The sequence below is a fragment of the Callorhinus ursinus genome, unplaced genomic scaffold (assembly GCF_003265705.2).
Source record: "Callorhinus ursinus isolate GAN/ISIS: 27379988/994484 unplaced genomic scaffold, GSC_fseal_2.0 scaffold22, whole genome shotgun sequence".
Taxonomy (NCBI): domain Eukaryota; kingdom Metazoa; phylum Chordata; class Mammalia; order Carnivora; family Otariidae; genus Callorhinus; species Callorhinus ursinus.
In genome coordinates this window covers 5,481,387-5,504,607 of record NW_027397084.1, presented here as the reverse complement: position 1 = coordinate 5,504,607, position 23,221 = coordinate 5,481,387, and the positions used below count along the sequence as shown (strand labels likewise).

General features: G+C 44.2%; 1 protein-coding gene across 4 annotated transcripts in view; it reads left to right on the top strand.

Annotated features, from left to right (window-relative positions):
- Nucleotides 1-23,221, top strand: part of ADGRF5 (adhesion G protein-coupled receptor F5) — a 102,127-nt gene that overhangs the window by 12,943 nt on the left and 65,963 nt on the right. Inside the window, exon 1 of one of the 4 annotated variants that reach the window (XM_073905050.1) lies at nt 11,173-11,351. The exons of 2 other annotated variants lie outside the window; for them this stretch is intronic. The gene's annotated coding sequence lies outside the window, so the exon portion shown is untranslated. Of the gene's footprint in view, nt 1-11,172; nt 11,352-18,776; nt 19,099-23,221 lie in introns of those variants that run through there. One more of the 4 variants, XM_025890739.2, reaches the window with a different exon arrangement.

Genomic DNA, 23,221 nt, shown 5'->3' with positions numbered 1-23,221 from the left:
GTGGAGTCCTGCTTTGGGAGCGAGAGTGGGGAAAAGGGGATCACAAATAGACTATTCTAGCGCAGTTCAGTAAGGGCTTTGACAGAGGGCAGTGAGGGGCAGAGGTGTACACACAACTAGAGGGAGTCAGAGGTGGCCTCTTGCGGGGAATGACTTTGACTTGGACCTTGAAGGACAACGGGAGTTAAACAAGTGAAAATGGAGGAAGGAGGCTGTTCTGGGCAGAGGCTGGAGAACACAGTGCTTGCAGGGCACTGAGGGGGCTCAAAGGGGGAGAGGAAGATAAGGACAAAGTGTCAGAGGGAGGTGAAGCTGGATAGGTAGGCAGAAGCCCTAATGATTAAGGCTTTTAGCTGAAGGCAATGTGTCATTTTGAGACCTGGAGAGACTCTCCATGAACTAAGCCAGCAGCTCCCCTATCTGTCAATGTTTCTCTAAACATACGCGGAGCTTTTGATTCAACAGACCTAGGCCTGGGGACCAGGCAACAGTATTTTTCTAAAAAAAAATCATGCTGTATCTCAGTGGTTATTAAACTTTTGTGTGCCTCAGAATCACCTCCGGAGAGCTTGTTTTAACATTGATCACTGGGCGCACCCCCGGGATTTTAGAACCCGGAGGTCTGGGTGGTCTCAAGAATTGGAATTTCTAGCAAATTCCTGGGTGGTGTTTGTGCTACTGGTCTGTGGTCCTGCAGAGCAGAATTTATGATCATATAGCCAAGAACTTAGACCAAATTATTTATTTGTGTGATTCTTTTTTTTAAATTTTTTAATTTAAATTCAATTTAGTTAACATATAGTGTTTTATTAGTTTCAGAGGTAGAGTTTAGTGATTCATCAGTTGCTTATAACAGCCAGTGCTCATCACATCACATGCCCTCCTTAATATCTATCACCCAGCTACCCCATCTCCCCACTCCTTCCCCTCCAGCAACCCTCAGTTCCTTCCCTATAGTTCAGAGTCTCTTAATGGTTTGCCTCCCTCTCTGTTTTCATCTTGTTTTATTTTTCCTTCCCTTCCCCTATGTTCATCTGTTTTGTGTGATTCTTTTTTTTTTAAAGGAAATTTTTTTTTGTTTTTTTTTAAGACTTTATTCATTTATTTGTCAGAGAGAGAGAGAGCACACGTGCACACACACAAGCAGGGGGAGCGGCAGGCAGAGGGAGAGGGAGAAGCAGGCTCCCCACTGAGCAAGGAGCCCAATGAGGGACTTGATCCCAGGACCCTGGGATTGAGACCTAAGCGAAAGCAGACGCTTAACAGACTAAGCCACCCAGGCGTCCTTGTTTTGTGTGATTCTTAAGCTGCATTAAATTTTGAAAATTCGTGTAAGGAAGAATGGCTAAATCTCTTACCTTCTTTTCTCTAATGCTCCTTTAACTTCTGAATATTTCTGTAGTTGAAGAAAATTTAATCCAAAAATTCCCAAAATTCTGGTTGATTTTGATCTGTAAGTGGTCAAAATATGGTGACTTGTAGGTTTCATTGGAATTTCAAAAATCGGCCCTTTGAAACTTCTGTTTGCAAAGCAGGAAGTCACTGTTGTCCAGAGCAAACACTTATGTGAAGAGCTTGCCCCTTTGGAGGGCTTTAGAGCCTCAGCTTTTGAGCACATTTCTCTACCTTTTAAAACAGTTTGAATCTGAGTCTTTACAGAATGGGCTGTGAATGTGGAAATAGGTGATCGGTGTCTTTGAGTGTGGCCGGCTGGCTAAGGCCAACATGTATCACAGCTGTTGTTATCTCCTCCTGGATCGATAACAGGAGGAGCAGGAAGAGACTGGGAAATGCAGTCACCTCAAACAAGGGAGGAGTGAAAGGATGGATGGAGAAAGAAGGATCCTGGAAACTTCATGTTCTTTTTTGCTTACCAAAAAAAAAAAAAAAAAAAAAAATCTACCTTTTTAAATGTCATGGTCACAAACATAAGTTTTCATACCAAATATTTAGAAGAAAAAGATTGATATGATAAATAGCAACTGGCCAAATTAACAATTATTAACATGAGTGATGGATCAAAGTGAGGCTCCCAGGAGCAGAAATAAATTCAAATCACAAAAAAAACAAGTTTCTGTGAGGGTTTGATGACCCATCCAGTAGCTTAAATTCCTCTATCTATGGTGTTAAGATAAAAAAAACACCATTCTGAATATCTGGGAGCATCTGGACATCCTCATCCATCCAAAGCAGATTCAATTCCATTAACAGTCTCTGTTGCATTATAGAAGAAATGGGCTAAACATATATTTTAGGATTTTTTCGATGCTATCCAATTTTGACCCTTAGTTTACCAATGAAATAAATTAGTGGAGCTCTGCATTCCATATCCTCACAACAAAATTCAACATTTAATGAAAGTCACCTTTGAGGGGTGCCTGGGTACCTCAGTCATTAAGCATCTGCCTTCGACTCAGGTCATGATCCCAGGGTCCTGGGATGGAGCCCCGCATCGGGCTCCCTGCTCCGTGGGGGGCTTGCTTCTCCCTCTCCCACTCCCTCTGCTTGTGCTTGCACTCTCTCGCTATATCTCTCTCTGTGAAATAAATAAGTAAAATCTTAAAAAAAAAAAAGTCACCTTTGAGTTTTGAAACGATGAGTTCCAAGGGAAGTTACTAAAAATAATTGAAATTAACAGTAATTGTATAAAAAGGAAATACGCAGAAAATGACTTTGATTGAGCCCAAGAAACAATACATTTGTATTAACTTGCTCTTTCCCCTCATTTATTTAATTTCCACATAGGGATTTTAGTTGAAGTCCCCCAAATTTATCAATTTGGTTGTCTGCTCAGTTGCTCTGAGCCTCCACAAGCTCACGGGGCAGCCAGTGCCTTCCCATTTCCTGATGTCCCCACCACACCTTTAGGCTACCTTGGTTCCACCCCCTGCAAGCATTCAATCCAGACAGTTGGAGCTTGACCAGTCAACACCTATTAAAGCAAAACTTCCACCCCTACAGGTAGAAAAGATTCACATACACACACACACACACACACACACACACACACACACACACTCACTTTAATGCCTTTACTCTGCTTTATATTGCTACATAGCATTTTTGCTCATCGGATATATATATAACTTATTTGCTTATTGTCTATGTTACTGGCAGAAATGATGGTGTCAAACACTAACTGAAAAACTGTAGGCAGTTAGGTCAACAGGGCATGAGCAGGCATGAAGAAGCCTGTGGTTGCCTCCCCCAGGGTACAGAGGGGCAAGAAGGTTGATATTGGGGTGTCAGAGGAGTCTGGCAAGATCTGCGGCTGGGGTAGGAGGAATTCCCCAGAACTGGGGGGAGAGTGGAGGAACACAGCCACCGCCCAAACCGCAGCCTGGAAGGAAAAGAGGAAGCAAATACCTGGCTCCTTGTTCTTTCCATCCTGCAGTCTCCTGCTGGGATCTCCCACCTTCCTGTTCTTCTCATTGCCCTCCAACCCGACAAGGCCCTGTAGGATGTGGGGTCGGCCTCCTGGGCACAGAGCAGGGGAGAGAACCCCAACTAGAACGTAAACTCCTAGGGGACAGTTGTTTTAGTTACTGCTTATCCAGGAGGTAGGGTAGTGTCTGGAGCATTGGTTTTCATCAGTATTTGCTGAATGAATGAATGATGCATGGCTTAGAAGAAGAAACATACGAAAAGAGGATTTGAGTAACATAGAGTGTATGAGGCAAATCCACACATCGTTGCTGTTATCATATTTAAATCCATCCTTGCTCATAATGCCTTCATGGGAAGGGATATTTTGAGGGGCAGGCAGACCTGGAAGAAAAGAATGAGAGGATACCTGGCATCTGATCGCACACATATTAAACTAGTAAGTTATCTGGAAGTTCACTTTATACATTTCTAAAGTCTTGCTCGCCGCACCGCTGGGTTTGACGATGGCCCCCAGTGCTGTCCAACCAGCCGCGCAACTACCATGGTCTGAAGGCGGTGCTCTGGGATCCACAGATGCTAGAGTCCAGGGAGGTTTCGGCCCCCAGCCAACCCCACCCCAGTAAGGACACGGGGCCTTGGACACGAGGTAGTTCTGGGTTCCATCCTCTCCAGATCAGCTCTGAGATGGAGTTTCTTTTCTCTCTCTCTCTTTTTTAAAATTTAAATTCAATTAGCCAACTTATAGTACATCATTAGTTTCAGATGTAGAGTTCAATAATTTATCAGTTGCATGTAACACCCAGTGCTCATCACATCACATACTGTCATTAATGTCCATCACCCAATTACCCCATCCCCCCACCCCCCTCCCCTCCAGCAACCCTCAGTTTGTTTCCTATAGTCAAGACTCTCTCATGATTTCTCTCCCTCTCTGATGGCTTCCCATCAGTTTTCCCTCCCTTCCCCTATGGTCCTCTGTGCTGTTTCTTATAGTCCACATATGAGTGAAAGCATGTGATAACTGTCTTTCTCTGCTTGACTTATTTAGCATAATTCCCTCCAGTTCCATTCACGTCGATGTAAATGGCAAGATTTAACCCTTTTTAAGGCTGAGTAATATTCCATTGTGTATATATATACCGCATGAGATGGAGTTTCTGTCTGTAAAATGGGACAACAATGGCTCCTCCCTCTTGGAGTTGCGGAGGCTCACTTGGGGCTTGACCCCCACTGCCTGACAGGGTGTAAACAGTAGTAACCAGAAGGATCATTTCTTGTGCAAGACGCAGTCTTTAATCTTGAGAGTAGAAAGTGGAAGGTGCTGCAGAAGCTCTGCTTTCTATGCTGGAGCCATTCCCAAGCCTTCTTGATTAGAGAAGGAGTCAGGAGGTAATAGGACAGCTGGCCCCGGAGGATGGCTTCACCCCCGGCCCCAAGCAGGGCTTCCTGCTTCCTTCCTTCAAGTCAAGTGAGTCTGAAGCCGGTTTCCCTTCTGACCCCTGGTCAGAGCCACACACCACACTTTTTTTTTTTTCAGGTGGCCTGGGGGTGGCTCAGAGCTGTGCTGAGAAAGAGGAGTGTGTGGGTCCTTCCTTCCTCTGGCCGGGGAGCGGTCTCCAGATGGAGCTGAAGTGAGGAGCATGTGGGGGCCTCGGGGAAGGGGGGAAGGCGAGGTCAGCTTCCCTTAGAGGAGATGGGAAATGCCTTAGTGAGTCTTGGGATTCACATGGACTTCCTTCTCCAGCTCTCCCCTACTTCTCTTTGTAGTGGCTTCCTCCGCCCCCTTTGGGTCTGTATCCCTGAAAGGACTGCTCTCAGGTTAAACAGATGAGGCTAGTGAATGAAGAGAGAAGGAGCAACCCTCAGACACAAAGTCTCCCAGTCTTGGGTGAGGAGTTTGCAAGAGACCCTTTGGACTTGGGGGCCCCGAGGGTGGCATGTGGGGAGACCCCCTAGGTGCAGGCAATAAGGTGGTACACAATCTGTAGAGAATTTAAAATCAATAATAAAACCAATTATCACCACATGATAGCAATTCCAAACACTGTCAGTGACAAAATATTCTTCCTAAAATAATCTTTTGTTGGTCTAACTTCTAAACAGGGGCTGACATCACTGGTGAATTTCATTAATATAAGCTCCTAATGATCATATTTTTAGTCCTTATTTTTAAATAAAGATTGTATTCTACATAAAAGTTAATTTCCTAAGCTCTCAGTCATATCATGACTCCTGATGCAAAGGGACTCAGCTGCATGTGCTTGTTCCCTTGTAAGTGTCTGAGCTTGTTTGAAGTGTCTCTAGCTCCTGGGCATGACATGTCCCCACGTTTGAACGGAGATTAAAAATAAACAAGGTTAGCACAGTGGTTGTACAGACAAAGAAGCTGAATGGAGTTGCTTCAACTCTGTTATTCTATGGGACCACATGGAATTTTTATTTATGTTTAAAATTTTAAATCGGTGAAGGTGTTGCCTGGGTGGCTCAGTTACTTAAGCATCCAACTTTTCAATTTCAGCTCAGGTCATGATCTCAGGGTCCTGGGATCGGCCCTACAATGGGCTCTGAGCTCAGTGAGCAGTCTGGTTGGGATTATCTCCCTCTCCCTACTCATGTGCTCTCTCTCTCTCTCTCTCTCTCTCTCTCTCTCTCTCTCTCAAATAAATAAATAAATAAATCTTTAAAAGGATTTCTTTTAAATAAATAAAATTTAAAACAGTGAAGTAGAGTACAACCTGCAAATTATACTCTTTTCATTTGGTAGACATAAAATTTACCTCCCCCTTAAATGTTTTATTGAATTTTAATTTTTTAAAAGATTTTATTTATTTATTTGTCAGAGAGAGAGTGAGCACAAGCAGGGGGAGCAGCAGACAGAGAAACAGGCTCCCTGCTGAGCAAGGAGCCCGATGCGGGACTCGATCCCAGAACACTGGGTTTATGACTGGAACTGAAGGCAAACGCCCAACTGATGGAGCCATCCAGGCACCCCTGAATTCTAATATTTTAAAGTGAAATGTTTTCTCTTTTAGCTGTTTTAAATCTGAATAATTGAATCAAGAAAATAAAGATTATTACTGAAAATAATGTTCTCATATACAAGAGGGAGGCGTCAGTAAGAGATCTGGTGCAGATGTCAAATATGCTAGATGCCTCCATGGTCCAGAATTCCCTGCCCTGACTGCCACCTTCTTCATTCTGATTTTGCAATGCAGAGAAGTAGGAGTGTGTGTGTGTGTGTGTGTGTGTGTGTGTGTGTGTGTGTGTGTGTGTGTGTTAGTGGGTTTAGGGAACAAATTCTCTCTTTCAGTCATTTCTTGGTTCCTGGAAAATTTCGTTTTAAACATACAAGTATACTCAAATATTGTTCCTGTTAGTGCATATAAATAATCCCTGGGCAGGCACCTGATGTAGAAGGTGACTCTAGCACTTAAGAAGAGACAATATGGGAGCATTTCTAACTGTAAGTGATCCAAGGGCCAGAGGTCATTCATAAGAGTGCCCATATTTAGAGAGAGCTCAGCAGGTTCAAATAAATAGTCCCAGACAAAAGTACGCTGAAATGTGTACACATACTGTCACGAAAAGCACAAAGGCCCGATCTTGATGGCCCTAACGAAAATGGAAAGTTGAACAGCATTAGAGGAATTCAGGAAAAGACTAAAAATAATACGTGGTTTTCCCTCTGTTAATGTTCCAGGTCAAATGAGGCAAACTTAAGGGGTGTGGGCCTGGAGTAGTCATGTAATTGTTGATATGTAACTGTGTTCTGTGTGCTATGTATCAGGTCTAAAAATAGTTTAGTGGTCCCTAGAGGCAGACTTTAATTCGTAGAAGGCAATGTAGTTAGGAGAGGTCTTGAACTTGGAATCTTGGATCCCTCGTTGTCCTGGGACGGACTATTGGATCTGTGGAAGGATGGGCAACTTTCATGAAACACACAAAACAGGATGACCGTGTGTCTGACAGTAGGCCATTTCAAAGGGCAGAAGCAACCATCACGAACATCGTTCCCCTAATCTCTTACACATTTACTTCTGAAAAACTCAAAAAGTACAGTCTAGAATCCAGAGCACCTTGCCTTTGGGTTTACCAACTCAACTACCAGGCAGACTAGAAGCTCAGACAGACTCTGAGTTTGCCATAATGGTATGGGAAATGGGAACAGATCAGTGAGTAAACCGGGTGCCAAAACAATGCCATATCCACGGCTTAGATTTGGGGAGACAAGAAGTCAGTAAATCTATGCATAGGCCACTCAAAATGAACAACTAATGCTTTTCCCCAACATTAAAACAAATAAGTTGTTTTGAATAGGAGCCATTTTTCTGAGTAATACAGGCACTATCGGGAATTATGTGCCCTTAACATTTTCTTTAAAAGTAATTTACTACAGGGACGCGTGGGTGGCGCAGTCGGTTAAACGGCCATCTCTTGATTTCAGCTCAGGTCATGATCTCAGGGTCCTGGGATTGAGCCCAGTGTCGGGGTCCCTGCTCAGCACTGAGTCTGTTTGTCACTCTCCCTTCCTCTCTGCTCCTCCCCTCGCTCATGCTCTCTCTCTCTCTCTTTCAAATAAATAAATAAAATCTTTTTTTTTAAAAAGTAATTCACTACAGGTAATTTAAAACGTGGTGTTCTTGATCTAACAAGATATTGCTAAGTGTGGACTATTTGGGTTCCCCAAAGCTCAGTCATGAGCTCTGTTGTTTTTTCAGCATTCCATGTCTCCATGCTTTTCAAAGACACATTCTTCCTTTCCCCAGGGAGTTTAACCTAAAAAGTTTTGATTAATTTTCATTTGTGCTTCATTTTCCATTCTAACCACTGCTGCCCCCAATTTTATGCTTCTCCTCAACGGGGCTGAATTTCAGAGCCTTTGTTGTTCTTCATAGACATAGGCGTCAGCCAGTCTTTCTGATTTCTTTCTCAAGCAAACACTGTCATTGTGCCTGACATATTATGTATTCTTGAAAGGACATTTAAAAAGAATACATTCTTCTTTTGAAGAATTGAGAGAAGTGTTAGTCCAGGGACATAACTGTTAGACGTGATGTAGGAGCCAGGAGTGGTGACTCTGGACGAGGTGAGATGTATACTTGTGTGGGGGGCAAGTGGGGGGCAAGTTATCACAAAGTGGCCTTCTCTGGAGGACCAGAGCTGATATTGGCCTATTAGTGTTACCTCCATATTGCAGGTCTTGGCAATTTTATTGAGCATCTGTTATGTGCCAGGGATTTCTAGCTGTATCTCCGAAATTACTTCCACTCTTTGGCCAAGATGGTGGAGTTCCTTCCCGTCCATCCATGTATGGGGACTCCTGTAACCCTATTAACAAGCAGGACGTCATGCAGGGGGGCATTAGTGTGCACGGTGTATTAGCAAAACCATGCTGTGACCTTGTTTTTGGAAGTACTGGATTCCCCTCCTGGTGTGTATCTAGCCAGCTAAAAAAGGGATAAGCATAAAACCAGTCTCCCCTTGATCCATGTATTCATTAAACAAGTATTAATTGAACACCTACTATGTTCCTTTTCACTGTTACCTAGTGTTTTAGTTCATATTATCTTTTATACTCCCATTTCCAAGTTAGTAATTTTTAACTAATTTTTTAAGAGAGAGAGAGAGAGAGAGAGAGAGAATGTGTAAGTAGGGGAAGGGGCAGAGGGAGAGAGAGAATCTTAAGCAGGTTCCATGCTCAGTGTGAAGCCTGATGTGGGGCTCCATCCCGCAACACTTAGACCATGACCTTAGATGAAATCAAGAGTCGGATGCTTAATCAAATGAGCTACCCAGGCACTCTAATGAATAATTTTTAAAACTAATAGTTTAAAAATAGTTTTTAAACTTCCAGTTCTTTTTTTTTTGAAAGATTTTATTTACTTATTTTGACAGAGAGAGATAGACAGCGAGAGAGGGAACACAAGCAGGGAGAGTGGGAGAAGCAGGCTTCCAGCAGAGCAGGGAGCCGGATGAGGGGCTCGATCCCAGGACCCTGGGATCATGACCTGAACTGAAAGCAGACGCTTAACGACTGAGCCACCCAGGCGCCCCGTAAACTTTCAGTTCTCGAGTTTCAATTTCCTGCTTTCTTAAATATATCCCTAACCCAGGTGCATGGATGCCATATGAATAAAAATTAGGGAGTCCGTGAATTTGAATGAGAAAATACCTTTATTTTCACTAACCCCCGATTATAATTTAGGACTTCCTTTAATTAGGAACTTAGGCAAAAAACCACCACAGTATTAGCTGTACCTATGAATTTGTCACCAATAGAAATCCCAGGTACTTTCATATCACATTACTAGGTTGCAGATCCTCAAACTCCAGTTTATTCTCATTACTACTTAAAATTGTGTGGTTATTAAACCTGCCTCATTAACTCTTTTAATTGAATACATTAACAAAGAAGTAAATATATTACTAAGCCCCATTATGTTTTGATACTTTGATAACTATATTGCAATGTCATTATTTTCCTTTGTAATCCTGTGTATTTGTTTTATGCATTTAAAAACATAATTCTGAGAAGGATCGATAGTCTTCACCAGATGGCCAAAGGAGTCCATGGCACAAAAAAATTTTTACCCTATTTTACTAGTGCTTTCAGCCAGAGTCAGTGAAATACAAACTTTTTCAATCTTTATATGTCTAAAAATATCTTTATTTTGCTCTTGTCCATGAATGTCCTTCCAAATATGGAGCCAGATGATGTCACCCTGGGAAAAAAACACAGGTGAGAAAGGACAGTGGGATCCTGGACCAAATGTGGGGCATGCCAACTTCTAAAGATCAGCGAGAGGAAGAAAGGCCATGGAGGAGATAGAGAAGAGGAACCGGGGGTGGGGGGTGGAGGGCGGTAGGAAGAACATCAGAAGAGTGGGTGCCCACAGAAGCTAGAAGAATATGGGGTTTCAAGGAGGGAGTGGCCAACTCTGCCCAGTGGTGCTGCAGGTTCAAGGAAGTTGAGAACAGCGAATAGCAAATGACGGTGACGTGGAAACCATGGTGAGCTTTGTGCAGTACAGTTGACCCTTGAACAACATGGATTTGAACTGCATGGGTCCATTTATACATGGATGCTTTTTGAGAAATACAGCACATTATTGTAAATCTATTTTCTTCGCCATATGATTTTCTTAATAACATTTTCTTTTCTCTGGCTTGCTTTATTGTAAGAAGACAGCATATAATACATACAATATACAAAATATGTGTTAATTGGCTATTTATGTAATCGGTAAGGCTTCTAGTCAAGAGTAGACTACTAGTAGTTAAGTTTGGGGGAAGTCAAAAGTTATTTGTGGCTTTTCAACTGAGCGGGGGGGGTCAGTGTCCCTAACCTCCACATTGTAAAAGGTCAGCTGTCCCGGTAGAGGAAGACTGGTTTGACTGACTTAGGGACCAGAGAAGAAGAGTGAGAATATGGAGACAAAAATCTGTGTATTCAGCTCTTTGCTCAAGTTTTGCTGTAATAGGGAGCAGGAAAACACTGCAGTCAATGGAGACAGAGAGCGAGCGACATATGTCAAAGCAAGGCTTATAAAGGGAGTTTCTGGAGCGTGTTTGTGTGCTGCTGGGACTGATCCATTGCTGAGGAAGTAAGAGGAAATGGGACCCAGAGCCAAGTGGAGGGAAGAGGCGGGCCAGCAGGAGGAGCAGGGACACGTCTTCTCGGACCAGACGGAGGGCCAAAGAGGGCAGTGCAGATGCAAGAGGGGGTTGAAAGTGTGTGTGTGTAGGAGGATGAGCGTTCCCATTTGATTGCTTCTGTTTTCTCAATGAAGTATGAGGCAAGGCTACTACAAAGAGTGAGGAGAGAAGAGAGGGTGTGGAATGGTCATTCTGAGGAGTGGAAGAAGTAGCGTAAATAATGGGACTGTCAGGCTATGTGACTGTAGCGATTCCACCAACAATTAGCCGGATGTTGTCCGTGAGCTGTCGGTCTGCTCCCAGACACGGTAAGAGCTGCCCTTTGAAATCCTTTCCCCGTACTCCCCACTTTTCTCTAGCCTCATCGCCCTCCTGTTAATTTGACTCTCTTCCATATAAAAGCTTCTTTGAGGACTTAAACTAATTCATGCTTCTACATAACTCATTGGAAATAGACAATATGTCAACTTTTCAAAGGCTTTTGAGTCAGAGTAGGGCTGTGCCTTCACTTAAAGCAATTTGTCCCCAAAAGTGTAATTTTAGGCATTAGGGGCAAATGCATGTAGGTTTTTCTGTTCTTTCTCAAATCCTGCCACAAAGGTGACAGCCTATACTACCGATGTCACCTGGCCCCATATTTTCCAGACCATCATGGTGCCATTCACTACACTTACAGTTCAGCTACATCCCAACATGTTAGAAGTATTTAACTTTCTCCCATGAAAGAATATAGGTGCTGGAAACATTGGGCTACTTTATGATTTAGGGCATCATTTCGGGCACTCATTAAGTTGTGAACCGAACATCCTAAAGAAAGGTCTGCAAGTTTAACACAAGTTTAATATTGTCTCTTTCTCTACTCAGAAATCACCACTCCATCCTGCCATTAGGTACAGGGATAAGCACCCTAACTGTACCGTGCAGTTGTGTCGGTTTAGAGGTAAGAGGAGAGAGCGCTGCACAGTATCCTGTGGGGGCGGGGTGGGGACAGGCACCGGGGCACAATGTTGAAAGTCCTGCCTGGGAAGACAGAAGGTCTAAATTCCAGTTCTGGCTCTGACACTGATGGTGCTGTGACCTTGGTTGCCTCCCAATGTCCCTCTGCCCGTAGAGAGCTGGAATGAATGATCACTGGGCCCCCATAGTATAACACTCTTTGATTCTTACTTTTATCCTGGCATGAACAACTCCTCAACTCATATTTATTTAGTGGTTTTGGCATCATGGCTGTTCACTGATCAACTTGATAAAATACGAGGGAGAAAATACCTCTGTAATCAGAGGCAAACATGGGGGAAATTTTCTTTTGGGGTCAGAAGTGCTGCGGCCCTGAAAACAGTAGAGAGCAATGGAATCTAGATGGGAATTGCCCTTATGGGGACAGGGTTTTGCAAGTCCAAACTCGGGGCCGCCACATGTTTGCAGATGACGCTCCCTGTTACCTGAGGTGTCCGATATCTGCGGATGCAGATCAGATGCACAACAAAGGACCAGAGATTGGAACAGGAGTGGCCACCCAGTGTGCATGGACAGAAGAAGATGTGCACTTTAGAGGAAATGCAGCCCCCTTCTAAAGAGATTAAGATAAGAAGGAATACACATGTCCCCAAATAACGGGCTCTTCCCCATGAGGCTGACAGAAGTGTGGGGGAAAGGGCTGAAGGAGGAGGAGTCAATAACAAATTTGGTCAGTCAGTGACTGACGTCATGTCCATCAGAGCTGCAGCATGTGGATGACATATGTCATACTGTGGGCATTAGCAAGCACTTCCTGTTATATGAATAGCATGTCTCCTGCGAGAACTGAAGGTGGAACCTGAAGGCTGGGGATGACTCACAGGCCACCGATGGTCAACCCTCCCATCAAGGAAAGGTCAGGAAAGGTCAAAAGAGGGCTGTTAATGATAACTCTGTGGAGCCATCTCCTAAATCTGCCTCCATTTCCCCCATGTGCTGTCGTTCCCTCTTCTGGGAAAATATAGGGGTGGCAATCCTGGGTGTGGAGTCCAAAACAGGGTTCCAGATGGGGTGTGCTTTGGATTTCTGACAGAAGCCAGAGCCATGTCTGGGAACATAAAAAGGCGGGTGCAATGCGGCTGTCAACTCTATCTAACTGGTGCGAAAGATGGAAGCTTTGGGATCTTCCATAGCAAAGTAATATAACTCTCTGGAGGATATATACACAGAGAAGGTATAATAACTCTGGTTATCTATTGGTGGAATGGGCCCAGTAACAGCAAGTGCAGATTAAACCTGAGAGGCCCCAGCCGAGTGTAAATATAATCAACTCCAGTTAGCAGAGACGCTGCCAAGATATACACACAAAAGATAAGAATAAGACCATTTGTATACTATAAAACTGCCCAATTATTTGTTGGTTCCTTCCTTGCATAAGGACAGGTCAGTGCCAGAGGGGAATTTTCCTGGCCTTGATATGGAAACACCAAAAGAGAGCTGACCCTGGGCCACAGGGGGTCAAAAAGGTTACTAACATCTGGTTGTAGATTTAAAAAACCAGGGCTTACCCTGCCAAGACGTGAAGGTGGGAGGCTCTTGCAAGTGGAACCGTTACACACTTTTGTACATACTTTTGCTGTGTATATGCTAATGCTGTGGCATTCACAACTTTGTGTGTTACACTTGCAAATACTCTTCTTTAGTGAACAAACTAGGCATCCCTGTCCTCAAGGAGCTTACATGCTAGGTGAGAGGGATGGAAGGGGGAAACAGACAATAAACAAAACAAGTAAGTACATTATTGTGCATGAGAGGTCATATGTGATATGGGAGAAAAAGAGTCAGGGATGGCGAATTGGGAAATGTGAAATACGGCAGTCAGCAAAGGCCTCACTAAGGAGGCATTGTTTGGACAAAGCTGGGAATGAGGTGAGGGAGGGAGGCACAAGCATATCTGGGCAAAGAGTATTCCAGGCAGTGCAAAGACTCTGAGATGGAATTGTGCCTGGCTTGCAAGGAGGCCAGCATGGCTGGGGCAATGTGAGCAAAGGCAGAGAGAAGTAAGAGAGGAATCGAAGGAAGAAACAGTGGGAGGAGCAGAGGTGCCTGGGGGCGTAGGCGGTGCAGAATGCTGAAGGCCCTTGTACTTTGACTGTGTGAGGTGGGAGCACAGGAGGGCTGAGTATAGGTGGACATCACATAGCATACTTTTTATGAGGACCATTCTAACTGTAGTCTTGCACAGAGACCAATTAGAGGCCACGATAATAATGCAGCCAAGAGATAATGATGGCTTGATGAGAAAAATAGTAGTGGAAGGGCTAAGAAATGCCCAATCATGCATATATTTGGAAGGTAGAGATGATAGGATTTGATGACAAATTATAGAGTGTGTGAGGGAGAGCTCAAGGATGACTCTTTGAGTTGTGGTCTGGGCAACCTGGAAGGATGGCCATGCCCTTTACTAAGATGGGAGAGATGGTTGGAAGAGCTGGTCTGGAGGGGCAGATCATGACTTTAGTTTTGGTTACATTCAGTGTGAGATCCTACTGAATATCCAAGTGGAAATATCAAGTAGGCAGTTGGATATACGGGTCAGGAATTCAGGAGAGAGGTCCGTGATAGAGCAGTACATTTGGAAGTTATCAGCACAAAGATTAAAACCAGGCTGGAGCTGACCTGAGAAATGAGTATCAACAAAGAAGAGTTGGACCACGCCAGTGTTAAGAGGGGGAACCAGCAACGGATGAGATGGAGCAGTTTCATTTTCTTTTTGCTTTTATTGATCACCTACTATATGCCAGCAGTATACTAGTTGCTAGCATACAATAAATAAAACTAGTCCCTGCTTACAGTGCTTGCATTAAGCCTCGAGCTGCTTACAGTGAATGCATTAAGATAATCATTTGGATGCAGTGTGGTAACTGCAAAAAGACATGGACCTGGAATTATGGGTCCAGGGAGAAGGAACTTGTCCCAGGCTGGGAGGGAGAGGAGGGTCCTTGGATGAAATAACACCTACAACTTAGAAGGAGACTAAAAGTTACCTAGGTGAGCAAGAGGGAAGGGCTGGGCAGTGAAACAGCCTGGAGCATGCTGGAAATATGTGTTAATTTGGTGCCAACATTTCTGCCTGAGAAAACAGCTCTGTACGGAATGAGGTGATACCCTCAAGTCCTAAGAGACACGTCACACCTATAAACACATATAACATGACTGGTGAATTAGTTACTCTGAATGCACCACTGCAGTCTGTTTGAAGAAGCTTGGGTTTGACCTGCCACCAACTCCAACATCTTAGAATTCAGGAGAAGGGCCTCTGTCACAGCCACAGGAAGGCTTAGCCACGATAGGGCAAAGTCTCCCCATCAGCAGCTAATTCTGGGTTGCAGCCGAGACCATATGGTGGTTCCATTTTTTAATTGTCTTTGTTTTCATTGTAAAGTGAGTGGGACAAGCACAGAGTGTTCCTAGCAACAAACGGGACTGTGGGTGAGAGAGGAATTGCTCTTCAGGGAAGCGAAGGGACAGCCACCTTGATGACGCCCCGTTCCATGTCAGAGAGCCAACTGCGCCCACAGCCCACCCACAACCCAACCCAAGCAGGAAATCTCAGAGCATTTTAGAAGCATTTACTCAGGGAGCTCACTCTGACCCCGGGGTGTTTTTTCAGACTTGGATATCAAGCTCCCCCCATTGTTACTCTTTTTGTAAATATCCAAGTCCAACTCCCCAAGGTCTGCAAATTTCCCTTTCTCCTGGGGTGCACTAACTGGCCCCCTGGCATTTAGTTCTATCCTACAATTACTTTCCAAAGCGGTCAGCCGGCAAAATTCTTTTAGTGTCTTTTACTACCACATTAATGTCCAGTGTCCTCCTGGTTTTTCTTCATTCCTCCCCAACACAGCTGGTGTCATTTATCTACGTTTATCCTAATCCACTCAAGTTACTCCCAAAGGAACCAATCCCATGACAAAGACAAGATATATTTCAAAGGCATCTTCAAAGGGCCAATCTCTGCTGAACTTAGAGGCAAACCTGGCAGAAAGCAGAGGCAAAGACACTGCCAAATCCATACAGGCAGCTATATTGTTACCGCAAAAATTTTCTTTCCATAGAGTTAACAATAACCAACACTTATACCTGCTCCCTCTATGCCAGGCAATGTTACAAGCATTTTAATCTTCACGGCAACACTGAGGTAGGTACTATTATTACTCTGATTTTACAGTTGAGGAAACTGAGGCACAGAAAGATGAAATAACCTGTTCAAGTTCCACGGAGCTAGTGGTGGGCAGATCTGGAGTCCATACTGTCAACCCCAGGCTCCTCAGGGTTTCCAAGACGTAGGTGCTTTTCCACTACTTATATTTCATATTATAGATTCTTAATGTAAGAGAGAATCTGGGGTATCTTTGTCCATTTCCTATAGAAAAACTTAATACCTCAAATATCTAGTACAGGAAATTATTTTGGAATATTTTAGAATATGATTTAAGCCATCTGGCTCTGTGTGTACGTGTTTTAATGCTCTGCCTGATACTTTTTTAGGCCAAGAGTAGTATTTTATATAGACTCAAAAGATTTATTCTTCATGGTGATTCACCACGTTACTATTTTTAGCTTTTAGCTACAAATAACAGAAACCCCAACTGGAACTGGCTTACATAATAAGGACTTTTATTGTGCCGCTAATGGTAAATCCAGAGGTAATGTGCATCCACACCGGCCTCACGTGCAAGCACGCCCCGCCGCCCGGCAAGGAGCGTGAGATCAGCGTGCTTTAGACCAATCATGATTCGCTGAGGCCCTAGGGAGCAAGTTGCCGTCCCTGAGTTCCCCAGCCAGACTCGGGCTGGCAGCAAGGAGAAGTGGAGAGTCAGCTGGGTGGGCAAATACCACATCTCCCAGTGACGATGTTGCAGGATTTCTCTGCCCTCAGTGCCCACGGTTCTTGGTCATGCCGCTTTGAAGAATGAAGGGGTAGACAAGACGAAGAGTGGTGGGCAGCAAAGCAGAGTCTATTAAGCAAGAGTATAAAGGTCCCGGAGACGGGGGGCAGGCAAGAGGGTTGCCCTTGGAGTTTTTAGTTTAGGGGTTTTTATGAGCTCTTTTGCAGAACTATTTTAAGCAATCAGGGTGTGCTGAGTCGCGCCAATCAGGGCTTTGGCCATGTATCTGTCTACCTCTTAGGTTCATGTCCATGTGCTGATGGCCTTTTTTTGCTGACATCTGGGGGCTTAGGTCTTAACTGCCCCTGGCCCGTGATATTGACAAATGCCTTGTGGTTAACTGTCTTATTTTAGGCCGTTTTGCAGAAGTCATTTCTGCAAAGGCTGCAGAACAGAATGCTAGTGTGGTCCTGTCTAAGCTGCAAAACAGGATGTCAGTGCTGTTTTATTTTAGCTGTCCTGACTCCATATTTTCTTGTTGGGGACCCTGGCCCTGACTGCCTAACTGTCCAACCAAGTCCTAACCACGACATGGAATGGACTAGACAGTACAGTTGAGAATCAGCACCGAGAAGTTAGAATGATATTGTGAAGGTTCATCCTCTTTTTTGTCAAAATTCTTAACTTCTCTCTCAAGCCTGAGTGCCACTGGCAGTTGTCAACATGCCTAAGGGTGATAGCTTTGACCGGATGGGAAGGTGGGTGAAAAGGAGGGTTGATGTGGAACAGGACAAGTGTATGAGCTTGTAGTATTAGAGCCCAGGTCCCCAGAGAGTCACAAACAGTTCTCGAGCTCCTTCTCTATGCCACGCTCACACTGGAGCCTGTAAACTCAGCAGGACTGTAATCCATTTTCACACATAATAAAACCAAGTCTCAGGGAAGCATTGTAATGTGTAAAAGGCTACATAAATAAAAACCCCGTGGGACTACAGTTTGAATCCCTCCAGTCTGACACTGGAGTCCTTATGTTATAAGGGTTTCTCTAACTGCGGTCTGGGGATTGCCTGCATCAGACTCACCAGGAGCACTTACAATGCAGATTCCTGGGCTCCAGGCCTCATTCATCAACCTCTCTGTGGGGACGAGGTCCAGAGTAGGAAACTGATCATTGCCCCCACTAACATGTAAGAACTAGTGAATGATAATCTATTCCTTCTCATCTGTGTTCTGACCTTGGGCAAGTCACAGTTTCTCCTTGGGTCCCAGTTTCCTAACTTGTAAACTGAGGATGGGTAAGTAGGTCACTTCCAGCTCAAAAACTCTGATTATAATTCATCTTTAAACCCAGCAACCTGACTGCAGCTTGCCAACTGGCCCTTTTCCATGTATCTTATCTTTAAATATTAGTGTTGTTATCAAGATGATATTTTAAGCATCACAGCATTTGAGGCATAAATATCCATAGAGTTTTCCTAGAAATCTGAGAGAACCAGCTGTCCCCTTCATGTGGCAGATTTGAAGTGCAGCTTTCTCTAAAGCCCAGGGCAAGGACTAATGACAGCTTTAGGTCTTCTCACACTTGGGGGATTTTTTTTTTTTAATTCTCTGACTTCTTGACACTGCCAAAGACGAGGACTCATCATTGTTTTCCTTCCACGCTGAAAACATAATCTAATTTAGTGAACATCTTTCGAAGGTTTAAACAAGGCATTCTATACCACTCCTTAGCTCTAACCCATTTGGGGTTTGCTTTGGTTTTATTTTCCTGATTTTTTTCTTTGGTGAAAGAAAAGCAAGGACCAGGGGCATTGACCAAACAAGTCTGGCCACTCAGTGGAGAGGTTTCTAGATAAGGAGGATCTGAAGGACTTCCCATGGGCGTAAGGGAAATCGCACACGCCATCCGGGGAAGAGGAGCAGGAAATCACTTCTTGTTTTTCAAACAGAAGCAAGCCTCTCACAGTTGGCGCTGTGAGGCTCGGAGGACCACAGCAGGGGAGGCGCAGGACAGGGGTGAGGCTGAGCTCGGCACGGAGCTGCCAGTCCTGCCTGAGCCCTCACAATGAATCCTGCTTGGCTTTGCCTTCATCGGGTGTAGGTTTTCTTGGAGACCGCGGGGCAAATGGCCTCATAGTGGAAACCTGGATGGTCTTAGGCGTCTGATCAGAGCAGAAGGCAGCCTGGGGACTGCAGTGCTGGACAGGTAACATGTCTTCTCCTGCTGTGGTTCACCTCCCTCTGTAGGAAGACCTCAGGGGCACCTCAGTCACTTTGATACTCCTTTTAAGGCAATGCCCAGTTTTGATCCTCTGCCTGATTTTCTTTTGTGTGGCTGCAATATGTATGTTGCAAGCGTAAGGTGCATTTGGTCAAGAGCATTGTGCAGGCTGTTGGCCCAGTTGATGAGATTGTCTTTAGGGAGACTGAGTATCATGCAACCACTTGGCATCTTTTAAGGGTTTTCTCTATAATAAAGAGAGCTTTCCTTTTTTCCCCTTTCTTATTTTTTTGCGTTCTTTTATTTCTTTTCTTTTCTTTTCTTTTCTTTTCTTTTCTCTTCTCTTCTCTTCTCTTCTCTTCTCTTCTCTTCTCTTCTTTTCTTTTCTTTCTTAATGAATTTTCCCATCCCTGAGCCAGAAAATACCATAAAGACCAGAAGATTCGTGAATGCTGCCGTGAGTGTTTCCATGGCCAGGCAGCCATGTTGCGGTTGTGTTGACAAAGCAAGAGGTTACACCGTGCACTCTCTCAGCTCCCAGGCAGTCACCGGGACAAGGGGTTATCTCCAAAAAGTTCAGCTGTCACCTCTCACCCATGACCGAGGGGAAGGGTTTACGGTCAGGGCTAGGAAGCAAGTCAAGAAAAGTGCTGGCTTTAGGATCTGGGCAGACTTGTCTTGAGCATTCTAGAAGGAGGAAAGGCTCTATGAAGTGTGGCTTGCTTAAACCATGTTTTCTTATGCGTTTTAGAAAGCCAGACCATGCCACTTAGCTGGCACTCTGGCTTTCCTTTCATAAAGGGCTCAGGTTTTTGGTCTTTCATTTCGGAATTATACCAGTAGAACATGAATATATTCCTACTGTCATAGAATATCTCATACTCTCCAGTACCCACTCTTTTCTTCTCCTCCCCCCGATTATCCCATCAATAGTGTGCTGTGCATCTTACCAGTTATTTCTGTCTTCTCAGCTCTCAGGATAAGCCAGGGCACAGAGTACAGTAAATTCTCATTGTCAGATTCATTTACCCATCTTTAACAGCACCTTCTCACACTAAAAGATAAAATGACACCTGGGGGTGTGAACAGCTCTTTTAACACTTAGAAAAGTCTGAAAGAGTTTTACTCATTTTTATCATTATTACTCTTGTGTTGATTTTGGCTTTGGCAAGTAATGTTAATAATAGCTCCCCACGGATTAAACTCTAGATTTTCCAACTGGAGGTTTGGTCCTCTCTGAAGGCCATCAAAGGCAGCCTTGTTCTGGAAATGAAAGAATAAAAAGAAAGGAAAGGAAGGGAAGAGGAGAGGAGGGGAGGGGAAGGGAGGAGAAGAGAAAAGAGGAGAGGAGAGGAAAGGAAAGGGAAAGAAAGGAAAGGAAAGGGAAAGGAAAGGAAAGGAAAGGAAAGGAAAGGAAAGGAAAGGAAAGGAAAAAGGAAAGGAAAGGAAAGGAATGGAATGGAAAGGAAAGGAAAATGAATTAGATAGGTGGATGAATGGATAGCTAGCTAGCTAACTAGAAGCTAGTAAATTAAGTGGTTGGTTCAGGGAAGATAGGATGAGGGTGGGAGAGATTCCCTTTTTATTTCATGGATGATAATTTTTTTTAACAGATAAGTTCACTTTCTACCTCTTTTAACCTTCTGTAAAAGAGTGACATTTCATTTTTCCCCCCATACAATGTTATGAGACAAGTGAAGAAGAAAAAATCACTATGAACAAGTTGGTATAGGTCATGGAGAGAGGGTTTAGAAAGAAGTTACAAATAGGCACTGTCAAATCCAAGAATAATTACAAAATACTTTCAGTTTTATTTCCTTGGCCTTTCCAAGGTTTCTCTATCCCAAACTAGAAGGCCACTTGGCCCGGCTGATTGTGGATATTCTGTAGTGCTTCTTGAGCATCCTGTTGAATTTGCCTGTCTGGATCCCTCTCCCAGGCGTGGTTAATCCAATTAATCACTTCACCGTACTGCATGGCGCTAGCCCTGGCAGAGACTGCCTCTTCTTTCACCCCATCACAGGGGAAGCAGATGTCCTATCTCATTTTATGGAACACAAAAATGAAAGCTTCAGAGATCAAGTGGTTTGGATCTTATTGGGGCACCAAGATAAGAAAAAAACCCAGGCCTCTGGCTTTCCAACCCCATTTTTGGGCAGTAATGTGAGGCTAGGAGGCACGAGGAATAGAAAATTAATGTGATTGGCTGGATCCTGTCAGCTTTGTAGCAACACGGATTCCCAGTTTTGCTGGAATTCTATAGATAGATGAAGCTATTGCCTGGATCAGATTTTTTGCAGATTCCAACACATGCTGTCCATTAGTATCATCCCAGAAATTAACAAAAAGAAAACAATGCCTAGACACACATCCCTGGAGCAACTAAATCAGAATCTCTGGGCATGGCATATATATATTTTTTTATTCTCTGAAGTGACTCTTTTATATAGCTAGGGTTGCGAACCACTGAGTCCTAAATGTAAGAGAGAAAGTGGCTCATGGGAGAAGCAGAAGCAATCCTTGTTCATGTGCCCGGGAAGTCGGGGCCGGGAGTGCCAGCAGCTGTGAGCACGTGAGCAACGTGTGTTAGGATTCTGGCTTCTGCTGCCTGTGACAGGAGCAGACCCATCTCACACCTGCATGTGAGAATATGCAGAGTTTTCCAGCTCCCCACAATGGCAATGCCACACCCCTGACTTCTCTGCGGATACCCTGTCTCGCTGTTCCTTGCCGAATTTTCAAAACCAGATTAGATGTTCTAGGTAAACAGGATGTGCTCTTCTAGTGCCAAATGATTATGGGGGCCATCCATTTTATTCCATGTCACTTTAACATGTGTGTCCCAATCCCCAGAAAAAAAGGGAAGGCCGAAATACTAATTATCCTTTGCATGACCCACCACTTTGTGGATTGATCTATATATGGATAGACAATAAATCAGGGTTGTTTTTAAATCATAAAACGTGCCCCTAGAATCCTCTCCCCTCCCCACTGACATCTCTCAATATAGTTCAAGCTAGTATGGCTCCTCCATGTCATGTTTGTGTCCTGTATAGAGAGCGCTAGGAGGGGCTCTCTCAGCTTACCTCCATGTCCCCGGTGCCCATGAGTTTCGGCAAAGAGTAGATACTACAGGAAGGCTTGATGACCAAAATATCTGCATGGGCTTTGGGCATGCTATGAAGTCACAAGTTACTTACGCACTCGGCATTTCAACTCATATTGCATGATTCCAGTCCTGAAGGTTCAATAACTGACATCTTGCCTATTTCCTAAAAATCATCCCCCAAGTGAAACCTTCAAAGACACAGTTTGGTGGAAACATCTGTTCTGGCTAGACTCGCTAGGTGCTCTGGAATTACCAAGGCAGAGAATCTTTTCCTTTAGTTAGCTTACACTCTCTTTTTTCTTAAAGATTTTATTTATTTATTTGAGAGAGAGAGAGAGAGAGCCTGAGCTGGGGGAGAGGCAGAGGGAGACTCCCCGCTGAGCAGGGAGCCCAGTGCAGGGCTCGATCCCAGGACCCTGGGATCATGACCGGAGCCAAAGGCAGATGCTTAAGCAACTGGGCCACCCAGGCGTCCAAGTTAGCTTACACTCTTAATAGGAGGCAACACACAGGCATTGGGGATTTTAATAATAGCTGGTAATATGTACTGAGTGTTTATCATGTGCCATGCTGCTCGGTGCTTTACCTAAGTTGTTAGCTCAGTTAGTTGTTCCTATAACCTATACATCAGGTTCTATTATGGTAGCTGTTTTATGGATGAAGGGACACACAGTTGTAAGTTGCCCAAGGCACACAAGGCCAGCAACTAGTATAGTTGGCAGTCTGGCTTAAGAGTCATGCCTAATGACCATGCTATATGCTACAACACTCACAAGGGCACTGCAGAAAGATGCACATGACGGAGACATGCAGGGTAGTCAGGAGAAAGATGCATCTCTGGAGGGGACAAGAAAAGCGGCAGTATGGTGTAAAGATAAGGAGTCTAGACTTTGGCAACAGACTTAACTATTTTACCGTGTGACCTGGGGTGTTGTATTTAATTTACTCCTGCCTCAATTTCTTCATCTGTGAAACGGGGACCTTGATAGTTCTACCAAT